A 13,906-nucleotide genomic window follows, 5' to 3' on the forward strand; every position below is an offset into this window, starting at 1 on the left:
ATTGCACACTGATTAAGGCCTCATGCACACGACCGTTGTGTGCATCCATGTCCGTTGTTCCGTTTTCCGTGATTTTCTGCGGACCCATTGACTTTCAATGGGTCCGTTGAAAACTCGGAAAATGCACCGTTGTTCATCCGCGTCCGTGATCCGTGTTTCCTGTCCTATTTTTTTGACGGACAACGGTACGCAGACCCATTCAAGTCAATGGGTCCGTGAAAAAACACGGAGGCACACAAGATTGTAATCCGCGTCCGTGATCCGTGTCCGCAGGCTAATTTCTCACAGACGGATCGTCAGATCCGTCTGCATAAAAGCTTTTTCAGATCTGAGATTTCACATCGTGAAAACTCAGATCCGACAGTATATTCTAACACAGAGGCGTTCCCATAGTGATGGGGACGCTTCAAGTTAGAATATACTAAGAACTGTGGACATAACTGCCCCCCTTCTGCCTGGCAGCACCCGATCTCTTACAGGGGGCTGTGATCCGCACAATTAACCCCTCAGGTGCCGCACCTGAGGGGTTAATTGTGCGTATCATAGCCCCCTGTAAGAGATCAGGTGCTGCCAGGCAGCAGGGGCCAGACCCCCCTCCCTCCCCAGTTTTAAATTCATTGGTGGCCAGTGCGGCCCCCCTCCCTCCCTCCCCATTATTATATTCATTGGTTGCCAGTGCGGCCCCCCTCCATCCCTCCCTTTTAGAAGCATTATACTTACCTGCGATGTCTGTGACCGGCCGGGCGCTCCTCCTACTGGTAAGTGACAGGTCTGTGCTATAAGCAATGCGCCGCACAGACCTTTCACTTACCAGTTGGAGGAGCGCCCGGCCGGACACAGACAGCGCAGGTAAGTATAATGCTTCTAAAATTGCTAAGTAACCATGGCAGCCAGGACTGCAGTAGCCAGGACTGCAGCGATTAAACTGAGACTCCGATCGGAACTCTCCGCTGCCACCAATGATGGGGGGGCGGGTGTTTTTAATTAGGGGGGTGGGGGGAGAGAGGGGAGGCCGCACTGGCCACCAATGAATATAATACTGGGGAGGGAGGGGGAGGCCGCACTGGCCACCAATGAATATAATACTGGGGAGGGAGGGGGGCCGCACTGGCCGCCAATGAATATAATACTGGGGAGGGAGGGAGGTGGGCCGTACTGGCCACCAATGAATATAATACTGGGGAGGGAGGGGGAACCGCAATGGCCACCAATGAATTTAAAACTGGGGAGGGAGGGAGGTCTGTCCCCTGCTGCCTGGCAGCACCTGATCTCTTACAGGGGGCTATGATACGCACAATTAACCCCTCAGGTGTGGCACCTGAGGGGTTAATTGTGCGGATCACAGCCCCCTGTAAGAGATCGGGTGCTGCCAGGCAGCAGGGGGCAGTTATTACACAGTTCTTAGTATATTCTAACTTGAAGCGTCCCCATCACTATGGGAACGCCTCTGTGTTAGAATATACTGTCGGATCTGAGTTTCACGATCTAACTCAAATCCGATGGTATATTCTAACATGGTGATGGGGACGCTTCAAGTTAAAATATACCATCGGATTGGAGAAAACTCGATCCGATGGTATAATATTAATGACTCCTGACTTTACATTGAAAGTCAAGGGGAACGGATCCGTTTGCAATTGCACCATATTGTGTCAACGTCAAACGGATCCGTCCCCATTGACTTGCATTGAAAGTCAGGACGGATCCGTTTAACTCCGCACGGCCAGGCGGACACCAAAACGACATTTTTTTTACTTTCCTTCATGTCCGTGGATCCTCCAAAAATCAAGGAAGACCCACGGAAGAAAAGACGGACACGGATCACGGAACTACGGAACCCGTCGTGTGCATGAGGCCTAATCCAGATGTTGTACATTGCCAAAAAAGTTTTTTTTTTTTTTGTAACAGAATATGAAAGCTGTATATATTAACCTCTTGCCGCCACACTAATGCCAATAGGCGTCAGTGCTGCGGCACTCTCAGGTCTCAGCGACGCCTATTGGCGTCATCTCGTGAGACCCGAGATTTCCTGTGAACGCGCGCTCAGTTCACAAGTTGATCTACAGCCTGCCAGCGCTAATCATTAGCTGGCAGGCTGTAGATGTTAAAAAAATCGCATCAGAAAGGTATATTAGACGCTGTTTTGTTAACAGCGTCTTATATACCTGCTACCTGGTCCTCTGGTGGTCCCCTTTGCTTGGATCGACCACCAGAGGCCACAGGCAGCTCTGTAAGTAGCACCAAGCACCACACTACACTACACCCCCCCTGTCACTTATTAACCCCTTATTAACCCCTGATCACCCCATATAGACTCCCTGATCACCCCCCTGTCATTGATCACCCCCCTGTAAGGCTCCATTAAGACGTCCGTATGTGTTTTACGGATCCACAAAACACGGACACCGGCAATGTGCTTTCCGCATTTTGCGGATCCGCACATTGCCAGAACTATATAGAAAATGCCTTTTCTTGTCCGCAATTGCGGACAAGAATAGGACATGTTCTATATTTTTGCAGAACGGAAGTGCGGACCCGGAAGTGCAGATCCGCAATTCCGGATCTGAGCGGGACAAAGTCTGTCCCCATAGAAATGAATGGAACTAAATGCAGAACAGAATTGCGGACGTGTGAATGGGGCCTAAGGGTCCCTTATCACCACCAGTTAGTTAGCTACTTGTTAGGTAGTTAGCGCCCAGCCCACCGCACCGCAGTCAATGATTAGCGTCATCGCTGTCGCTAATCAGCACTAGTACTATATAGTATCTGTAAGTGATCAAGACTGATCGCAATCAGATCTACAGGGTGGGCCATTTATATGGATACACCTTAATAAAATAGGAATGGTTAGTGATATTAACTTCCTGTTTGTGGCACATTAGTATATGTGAGGGGGGAAACTTTTCAAGATGGGTGGTGACCATGGCGGCCATTTTGAAGTTGGCCATTTTGAATCCAACTTTTGTTTTTTCAATATGAAGAGGGTCATGTAACACAACAGACTTATTGGGAATTTCACAAGAAAAACAATGGTGTGCTTGGTTTTAACGTAACTTTATTCTTTTATGAGTTATTTACAAGTTTCTGACCACTTATAAAATGTGTTCAATGTGCTGCCCATTGTGTTGGATTGTCAATGCAACCCTCTTCTCCCACTCTTCACAGACTGATAGCAACACCGCAGGAGAAATGCTAGCACAGGCTTCCAGTATCCGTAGTTTCAGGTGCTGCACATCTCGTATCTTCACAGCATAGACAATTGCCTTCAGATGACCCCAAAGATAAAAGTATAAGGGGGTCAGATCGGGAGACCTTGGGGGCTATTCAACTGGCCCACGATGACCAATCCACTTTCCAGGAAACTGTTCATCTAGGAATGCTCGGACCTGACACCCATAATGTGGTGGTGCACCATCTTGCTGGAAAAACTCAGGGAACGTGCCAGCTTCAGTGCATAAAGAGGGAAACACATCATCATGTAGCAATTTCGCATATCCAGTGACCCCCTTAGACTTTTATCTTTGGGGTCATCTGAAGGCAATTGTCTATGCTGTGAAGATACGAGATGCGCAGCACCTGAAAGTACGGATACTGGAAGCCTGTGCTAGCATTTCTCCTGTGGTGTTGCTATCAGTGTGTGAAGAGTGGGAGAAGAGGATTGCATTGACAATCCAACACAATGGGCAGCACATTGAACAGATTTTAAAAGTGGTCAGAAACTTGTAAATAACTCATGAAAGAATAAAGTTACGTTAAAACCAAGCACACCATTGTTTTTCTTGTGAAATTCCCAATAAGTTTGATGTGTCACATGACCCTCTTCCTATTGAAAAAACAAAAGTTGGATTCAAAATGGCCAACTTCAAAATGGCCGCCATGGTCACCACCCATCTTGAAAAGTTTCCCCCCTCACATATACTAAAGTGCCACAAACAGGAAGTTAATATCACCAACCATTCCCATTTTATTAAGGTGTATCCATATAAATTGCCCACCCTGTATATCAGTACATTAGGGTCACCTTAGGCTCTACAAAAAACGCAGTGTTTGCCCGATCAGGCCTGATCTTGTGCGCACACTTGCGTTCAGTCCGCCCCACCGCAGTGACAGGATTTTTTTTTTCTGATCACTGCAAAAACACCGTAAAATCGCTGCGGCGCTATAAAGATCACTTTTGAGCTTTTTGGATCTTTATTATCGATCGCAGCTTTACTTCGCAAGCACTCCTATGTCCTTTCCCCTCTTTTTTTTTTTTGCACATTTTTTGGCAGAGAATTTTTCATCCACATTGATCGATGCGAATGAAGAAATCTGTGCCGTTCATTTTTTCTTTCAGCCCGTATGCTCAATATAAGGCTTCATGCACACGACCGTGCCTTTTTTTGCGGTCCACAAACCGCGGATCCGCAAAAAACGGAAGGCGCCCGTGTTGCCTTCCGCAATTTGCGGAACGGGCACCGGCAATATAAATGCCTATTCTTGTCCGCAAAGCGCGATAGGGACGTGGAACTACTGCTCAAAGTGGAAAACTACTGCTCAGACTAGGCTTGTAATAATGAAAGTCTTACACTGGTAACAACTCCGGCCTGATCCTAATCCTTGAATAAAAAGGTGCTTTTCTGAATCCTGAAACTTCTATTCTAATGCTGTTCTGACAGTTGGCCTGACTGACCTCAGGATTTAAACTGGAGATGTAGAATCTTCAAGCTATCTCCTACACCTACTACAAAGGTGCTTAATAAGTCCTCAGGTAATGACTATCCTGCTAATCCTTTGTCTTGCATAAACGTGATGATTCCTCAAATACTCGGCTGTATATAGTTCAGACATTGGTCACCCTGGATCTATAGTAGTGGATTGCTCACTTCTAGGAAGAATGCTTGCAGACCTTAACCCTGGGTTATGGAACCGACAGGGACAGAGTAGAGAGGCTAGGAAGGGGCCTCCCTTCAGACATTCAGCTACATCGCTGTTGCTTTCTTGAAGGCTCATGAGAGAACTGCATTCAACTGAACTCTCACTTGGATTTACCTGAGCTCATCTGCACTGGTTTGGATTCACCTAAACCAGGAACTGAACTGAACAGCACACAACAGCACATGACTGCACCGCCTAACTTAGGTCTGAGCTAAGCTATTTATACACATTGACACTGCTCCATCTAGTGGAGAAACAAATGTAGTGCACCCTGACTAGGCCTGTATAAAGGATATTTGCATGTAAAATCACATTGTGACTAGTGATGAGCGGCAGGGGTCATATTCGAATTCGCGAATTTAGTGTTAGGACCCATCTAACAGAGATCGCCTTGACGTACGGCAGACGGGCTCAGATGGTTTTGTACAAAATGCATTGGCCAAGCATCTCACTTTATAAAGAAGCGTAGTATTAGCACTATAATTTTGGGCATTATTGTACTTTATCTGATTTGCAGGGTGCTGCTGCATTGTCTCTTTTTTTCCTCTAGGTCTTTGCCATAGTGGCGTGCACCTGCGCACTGGGAGGTGCTGACTAACCCCCTTTTTTTGCAGATTTACAATGCTGGAGATGTGGCACTGCAGCGAGTCGTGCACTCCTGATTAGCCTGTCTCTTCCATAGGTTGATTTTAATTAGTTTCAGTATAAAGCTGTAGCCTGCTCTCACTACATTCATTGGTAGCTGTCTGGCACAAGGAAAGGTATAGAGTGGGCTCGGCATACATGTTGGTACCTGCATCCCTTTTAATGGAGGCCATTATGGCACCAAAAATGGTAAAAAGCAGAGTGGATCCAGCATGCATGTTGATCCAACACTCCCTGAACTTTATGGCGGCCATTATGGTGCATAACAGGTAGTATTTAGTGTTAGGACCCGTCTAACAGAGATCACCTTGACGTTCGGCAGACGGGCTTAGATGGTTTTGTACAAAATGCAATGGCCAAGCATCTCACTTTATAAATAAGTGTGGCATTAGCACTATAATTTTTGGCATTATTATACTTTATCTGATTTGCAGGGTGCTGCTTCATTGTCTCTTTTTTTCCTCAGACGGTAGAGAGGCTTTTACTACCTTAGCCATTGCTACCCAATTTAGAGAATTCTATCATTTTCTATATAACCTAAAGGATTCTGAACTAAATGACCAGCACCCCTCCCCACCATATGAGCCCATGACAACTTTCCTGCGCTCCTTGTCCCTCCCTGCTCTCTCTGGACAACAGGCACAATCATTACAAGCCCCTTTTACGATAGATGAACTAGAAGTCACTATTAAACAACTTCCTAGAGGGAAATGCCCAGGCCCTGGCGGCCTCCCAGCCTCATACTACTGCTCACTGTCCAAAATATTAGGTCCCTATCTACTTGATATATATAATAGCTCCCTATCTGGCACCCCAATGTCAGTAGATATGACCAGAGCCCACATATCCCTGATCCCTAAAGAGGGGAAAGATGGCTCCAATTGCGTGAATTATGGTCCAATTTCCCTACTAAATTTACACTTAAAGATACGAGCGAAGATGTTAGCTACACGCCTATCCGTGTTACTTTCAGCACTGATTCAAAAAGACCAGGTGGGCTTTGTGAGAGGCAGGGAGGGTAAGGATAATACCTCTAGAGTCCTAAATTGCATATTTCATGCAAAAAGACACAAACGTCCTCTGATCCTTCTCAGCACTGATGTGAACTGGGATTTTATGAGCAAGGTGTTATCCACATTCAGGATCCATGATCAATTCATTAAATCAGTATTTTCCCTATACTCCAATGCATCAGCTTCTGTTATTGTTAATAACTCACTGTCTTCCCCCTTTGCTATTCGCAATGGGACCAGGCAGGGATGCCCCCTCTCTCCCCTGCTATTTGTACTCGTGATGGAATCTTTACTACAGGCTATTAGGAGAGAGGGGGAAATCCAAGGTGTCCGGGTAGGAGGATATGAACACAAGGTTGCAGCTTTCGCTGACGATCTACTCATTATAGTCACAAACCCAACATCAGCCCTTCCCCATATCTATCACATAATCGAACAATTCGGCCTCTTCTCAAACTTTAAAATTAACATGAATAAGTCCCACATTCTTAATGTTGATTTTCCCACTTCAACCATACAAGAACTCCAATCTAGCTCCCCCTTTAACTGGGATACCCTACACATTACTTATTTGGGAATCAAAATAGGACCTGACCCCGGATCATTATTCCGTCTAAATTATATCCCACTACTAAACTCAATTCAGGATCAACTTTCCTTACTTAAAAACTCTATGCTGTCTTGGTTTGGTAGAAAGAACATAGTGACTTCTCTTATAATACCCAAACTGACCTACCTTCAACAGGTTCTACCAATTCCAGTGCCAAAGTCATTCTTCAAAACAGCGAACCAAATGATTAGGTCATTCATTTGGGCAGGGAAAAGAGCACGCATATCATATACTACCTTAAGCAAACCTAAGCCCTTTGGTGGGATTGCGATGCCCAACCCTGAGTTATACAATAAAGCAGTTCTCCTGGCTAGATTAGTGGGCTGGGTTAAAGGAACACTGGGTAAGCCATGGGTTGACCTTGAACAATTGCATTTTGGCCTCCCTCTCAGAGGACTTCTAGTGGGAATGAATATCCCCACGAATACGGTCAAATCCTTTAATCCCATAATCATATCTACCCTGGGAGCCTGGGAATTGTTTCAATCCTCTCAATTTGTTTTTCCGTTGCCCTCTCCTCTGCTCCAAGTCAGAGATATTTTAGTGTTTGTATCCAACGCCTTATTAGGTAGCCTACCTGCATCTATAAGGTACTCAACATATCCAGTAGTGTCCCTTTTTGATGACACCGGGAAGTTGTTGGAACCTATAACTATATCTCAGCTCTTTCTAGAATGTAAATTTTCACCCCCTTTAATTTCCTTTTTTCACGTTCCTTTATCTCTAAACATATAACAAAAAGATTGTTAATACGCCCGCTTACTTGGTTTGAGAGTTTGTTATCAAGGTCTGATCCACAACCTAAACTGATCTCCCTGATATATAAAAACATATGTACCCCCATTCTTATGCCAAAGCCTGCATTTATAAGTCTCTGGGAGAAGGATCTTGATACCTCCTTTTCCCAGACAGTAACTTCAAAAATCCTTTTGAGACCTCATAAAGCGTCAAGATGTGTCCGAATACAGGAAAATGCCTACAAGATTTTAACAAGATGGTATAAAACTCCAGACATAACTTGTAGATATAACACAGACAGTTCGGATATGTGTTGGAGGTGCGGTAATGAAAAAGGTTCATACTTTCACATCTGGTGGACTTGTCCTCAAATCAAAACATGGTGGTCAGAAATATTTGAAATGTGTAACAAGATATGTCACTCAACCATCCCAATGTCACCACAACTAGCACTTTTAGGGACCCATACTCCCAATACAACGGAGGTTATCCCACCACTGTTCAACCATCTTCTCGACGCAGCTCGTCTTTTGATCCCCCGCTACTGGTTATCTGAGGAAACTCCTCCCATACCCCAATGGCTATCTAAAATAGACCAACTCTATAGATTTGAGGAAATAGCCTCATGGGAAAATAACTGAATAATCACATTTAGGAAATGTTGGCTAACTTGGTCTTCTTTTAGGAACTACTAATGGTGTAATATTTATACTCAGATCCCTTCCTTGATTAGACCACCTTTGGAATAGATCAATCTTTTGCCCTGATTCTTATAAGCCTGTCCTTTCTAGACATTTGCCTTGCCTTGATTCTCATTAAGAAACGCCATGAACAAACTCAAATCCTCTACACTGCCCTGACATATCATGATAACATCATCTATGTAACGGCACCATAGATGAACTTTCTCAATCTGGTTAATTGGGTCAGTTAGAAAGAATCTTCTCTCCCACAGCCCCAGGCTTGTTCTGTCAGAATTATTTTTAATATTCTTTTTTTACTCAATATGGCCATTATTAGAATGTGAAGAATCCAAACTTCTTTGCGCTTCATGGTAATGAATCTTTTAATTTTTTTTCTAAAATGGCTGCTGCATGTGTTACAAAGTGAAAGTAAGAAGCACGGGAACGCAATATGACTCATAATGCCATGCAGCCAGCGATTCCGCAGGAAGCCATCCTCTGTGATGTCACAGCCCTATAAAAGCCTTATCCCACATGGTCTCTGCCATTTCACTGTAAGCTGAGCTTAGGGAGAGACGTGACAAGAGCTAATGTGCTAGGGACAGCGTTGATGAAACTGTTAATAGAACAATAGTGGATAGGGACAGTCGAGGGACAGTGTAGGGAAATCGTAGGAAGAGTTTTAAGAGGATGTAGGGAGTCCGTAGGGATACAGCAGGTACAGTGCAGGTTGAAAGTAATCGCCATGTGCATCTTGTTGAACTGTTGCCACATTCCAAGTTAATATGTTAGTTTATACATAGTCATATTGTGCCTCAGTATCAAAGGGCGGTGTAATATATCATCACTAGAGATGGCCTTGCGGTTCGCCCGGCGGTCATTTCGCGGCAAACTTTGCTCGTTCACTATTCGCTGAACGGGCGTACATATGGCGATATTCGCGCCCGCCATATTCTTTTACAATTATGAAGGACTTTGACCCAGGACACATCCTTCGGGTGGTACAGGACAGCCAATTGGGACGTTTCAGCACATGGACATACTCCCTACCTTATAAATAAGCCTGATCTGGCCGCCATTTTACATTCAGTCTTTTGCCAGTGTAGGGAGATGTTGCTGTGTGGAGCAGGGACAGACTGTTAGGGACACAAATCGCTAGCTAATAGGACCTCAAAAGTCCTTTTAAGGACTTGTATAGGTGGCCTATCGATAGGTGTGAAATACTGAGGGGTGTAATATACTTACAGTATAATATACTCTCTAACATAGAAAGTATATTATAGTGCAATTGTATTGTGCAGCAGTTGTGTGCGGTTCTGCTGCGTTACCGCAGCTACATAGAGTGCCAAACGCTATTGAAATAAATAATTTCTACTGGTGTGATTCACCAATTGCCCCCCCCCCCAAAAAAAAAACAGATTGAGGCAGGGGTGTTATATACCAATAATAAACTTTCTATATAGTGCATTTCGGTAGTGCAGCATTTGTCTGCGGATTTGCTGTGTTACCGCAGCTACACATAGTGACAAACACTATTGAAACAAATAATTTCTACTGGTGTGATTTACCAGTTGCTCTCAAAAAAACTGATTGAAGCAGGGGTGTTATATACCAATAATATACTTTCTATATAGTGCATTCTGTAGCTGGTCTCCCTAAGATCAGCCATTGTTTTGTTTGAGTAGTCTCCAAGGCATTGCTCCCGGTTAGCCAGAATCCTACTCCACACTGATGAGTGGCAACACCCCAAAACAGCTGTCTGTGGATGGATAACTTGCTTAGGTCTTCCCCGTCACATCCTTAAAGAGGACCTTTCACTAGATTAAAAAAATCTAAACTAACTATACAGACATGCAGAGCTGCGCCCAGGGATCTCCCTGCACTTACTGTTATACCTGGGCGTCGCTCCGTTCGCCCGGTATAGCCTCCGGTATCTTCACATGTTAGGCTCCACCCAGTGGAACCTGCCGGCGTCTCTTTCTCCCATGCTGTAGTGCTGGCCAATCGCTGCGCTCAGCTCATAGCCTGAGAGAAAAAAAACAACTCTCAGGCTATAAGCTGAGCGCTGCGATTGGCCAGCGCTACAGCATGGGAGAATGAGACGCCGGCAGGTTCCACTGGGTGGAGCCTAACATGTGAAGATATTGGAGGCTATACTGGGCGAACGGAGCGGCGCCCAGGTATAACAGTAAGTGCAGGGGGATCCCTGGGCGCCGCTCTACATGTCTGTATAGTTAGTTTCGATTTTTTAATTATAGTGAAAGGTCCTCTTTAAAGCTTGTAAAAGAGCGGGATCTTGACATAGGGGCCACTTAATATGGTGGATTTGGTGAGCTCTGTAATGGGGACACCCCTTTGTTGATCGGTTTTCCTTCCTTTGAGGGATATCTGGCTATCACTGTGTTAAAGACCCATAACTGGGGCTCCACAACTATATTGCATATTACTGTTTCCCAGGGAGCTTTGCACTTTGGATTGCTGTTTCGAGACTCTTAAATGAGTCTCCACAGTGTTTTCTGTAGCTGGTCTCCCTAAGATCAGCCATTGTTTTGTTTGAGTAGTCTCCAATAGTGTTGAGCGCGAATATTTGAATATTGATTTTTTTTTGCGAAAATCCTCACTTCGCTAATTCGCGAATATTTCGAATATAGTGATATAAATTCGATATTTCGAATATTCGCTTTTTTTTTTTTATTGTTATATTTTTTTCTTTCCCACTTCCCTAAAGTTGTTCTTACCTGTCCTTTATATTCCTGGCTTCCTGGCTGCTCCAGTCAGTGCCCGTTGCCGCTTCTGCTGACTTCCGTGCTCATGGATTCCCATCACCATGGGAACGTCTCCATATACTAGAATGTACTGTCGGATTTGAGAATTACGTGAAAAATCGCAATTCGATTATTTCAAGTTATAATAATCGAATTTCGATTTTAACTTAGCACTGCTATATTTAATTCAAGCCTAATATGGAATATAGCAGTGCTAAGTTAAAATCGAAATTTGATTGATATAACTTGAATTAATCGAATTGCGATTTCAACTTGGACCTGGTTTACTATGGTTGGCTTGGTAGAATTAGCGAATATGACGAATGTCCAAAGGACAGGTAAGAACAACTTTAGGGAAGTGGGAAAGAAAAATAAAAATAAATTCAAGTTATAATAATCGAATTTCGATTTTAACTTAGCACTGCTATATTCCATATTAAGCTAGAATTAACGAATATGGAATATAGCAGTGCTAAGTTAAAATCAAAATTCGATTTTTATAACTTGAATTAATCGCATTGCTATTTCAATAGGAGAGTAGCCTTTAAGTTAAAATCGCAATACGCGATTATTTAAATCGCATATTAATCGCGATAACAAGAATAATGACGAATATTCGATTTTGACGAATATAAAACGAATATTCTATTGAATATTCGCGAATTTCGTCAAAATCGAATATGGCACCTGCCGCTCATCACTAGTCTCCAAGGCATTGCTCCTGGTTAGCCAGAATCCTACGCCACACTGATGAGGGGCAATACCCCGAAACAGCTGTCTGTGGATGGATAACTGGCTTAGGTCTTCCCTGTCAAAACCTTAAAGCTTGTAAAAGAGTAGGATCTTGACATAGGGGCCACTTAATATGGTGGATTTGGTGATCTCTGTAATGGGGACACCCCTTTGCTCGGTTTTCCTTCCTTTGAGGGATATCTGGCTATCACTGTGTTGAAGACCCATAACTGGGGCTCCACAACTATTTTGCATATTACTGTTTCCTAGGGAGCTTTGCACTTTGGATTGCTGTGTCGAGACTCTTAAATGAGGCTCCACAGTGTTTTCTGTAGCTGGTCTCCCTAAGATCAGCCATTGTTTTGTTTGATATAGTGCATTTAGGTAGTGCAGCATTTGTCTGCGGTTTTGCTGCGTTACTGCATGTACACAGAGTGACAAACACTATTGGAACCAATAATTTCTACTGGTGTGATTTACCAGTAGTGATGTCGCGAACATAAAATTTTCAGTTCGCGAACAGCGAACACGAACTTCCGCAAATGTTCGCGAACTGGCGAACCGGGCGAACCGCCATAGACTTCAATAGACAGGCGAATTTTAAAACCCACAGGGACTCTTTCTGGCCACAATAGTGATGAGAAAGTTGTTTCAAGGGGTCTAACACCTGGACTGTGGCATGCCGGAGGGGGATCTATGGCAAAACTCCCATGGAAAATTACGTAGTGGACGCAGAGTCGGGTTTTAATCCATAAAGGGCATAAATCAACTAACATTCCTAAATTGTTTGGAATAACGTGCTTTAAAACATCCAGTGTGTGTATACGATCAGGTATGATGTTGTATCGATCAGGTAGTGTAAGGGTTACGCCCGCATCACAGACATTGACAGACCAAACTCCCCTTTTAATGCACCGCAAACAGTTCATTTGCACAACCGCAAACTCCCCATTTGCACAAGGTTGGATACCAAGCTAGCCACGTCCCGGTGATGTCATTGAAGGTTTCTTCCTCCACCCAGCCACGTACAACACCAAGGGTCCCCGAAAGGTCAATTGAATTGATTTTTCGAACGGGGAGATGGTTAAAAAAACGCTGGCTCCCTCCCCTTTGTTTTTATCCACGGTGACTGCGTCTGCGCCGTGCAATTTACTGTCACACCCGATATGAGTGGTATTTTCTGTAGTACTATTCTCATCAGTTTAATCCCTCTAACGTCCCCGACTCCCCAATCTGGGGGCCATTTATTAAACAGATTTTTCGGACGGGGAGATGGTTAAAAAAACGCTGGCTCCCTCCACTCTGTTTTAATCCACGGTGACTGCGTCTGCGCCGTGCAATTTACTGTCACACCCGATATGAGTGGTATTTTCTGTAGTACTATTCTCATCAGTTTAATCCCTCTAACGTCCCCAATCTGGGTGCCATTTATTGAATAGATTTTTCGAACGGGGAGATGGTTAAAAAAAACCTGGCTCCCTCCACTCTGTTTTAAACCACGGTGACTGCGTCTGCGCCGTGCAATTTACTGTCACACCCGATATGAGTGGTATTTTCTGTAGTACTATTCTCATCAGTTTAATCCCTCTAACGTCCCCAATCTGGGTGCCATTTATTGAATAGATTTTTCGAACGGGGAGATGGTTAAAAAAACGCTGGCTCCCTCCACTCTGTTTTAAACCACGGTGACTGCATCTGCGCCGTGCAATTTACTGTCACACCCGATATGAGTGGTATTTTCTGTAGTACTATTCTCATCAGTTTAATCCCTCTAACATCCCCAATCTGGGGGCCATTTATTAA

The sequence above is a fragment of the Bufo bufo genome, chromosome 4, assembly GCF_905171765.1.
Source record: "Bufo bufo chromosome 4, aBufBuf1.1, whole genome shotgun sequence".
NCBI lineage: Eukaryota > Metazoa > Chordata > Amphibia > Anura > Bufonidae > Bufo > Bufo bufo.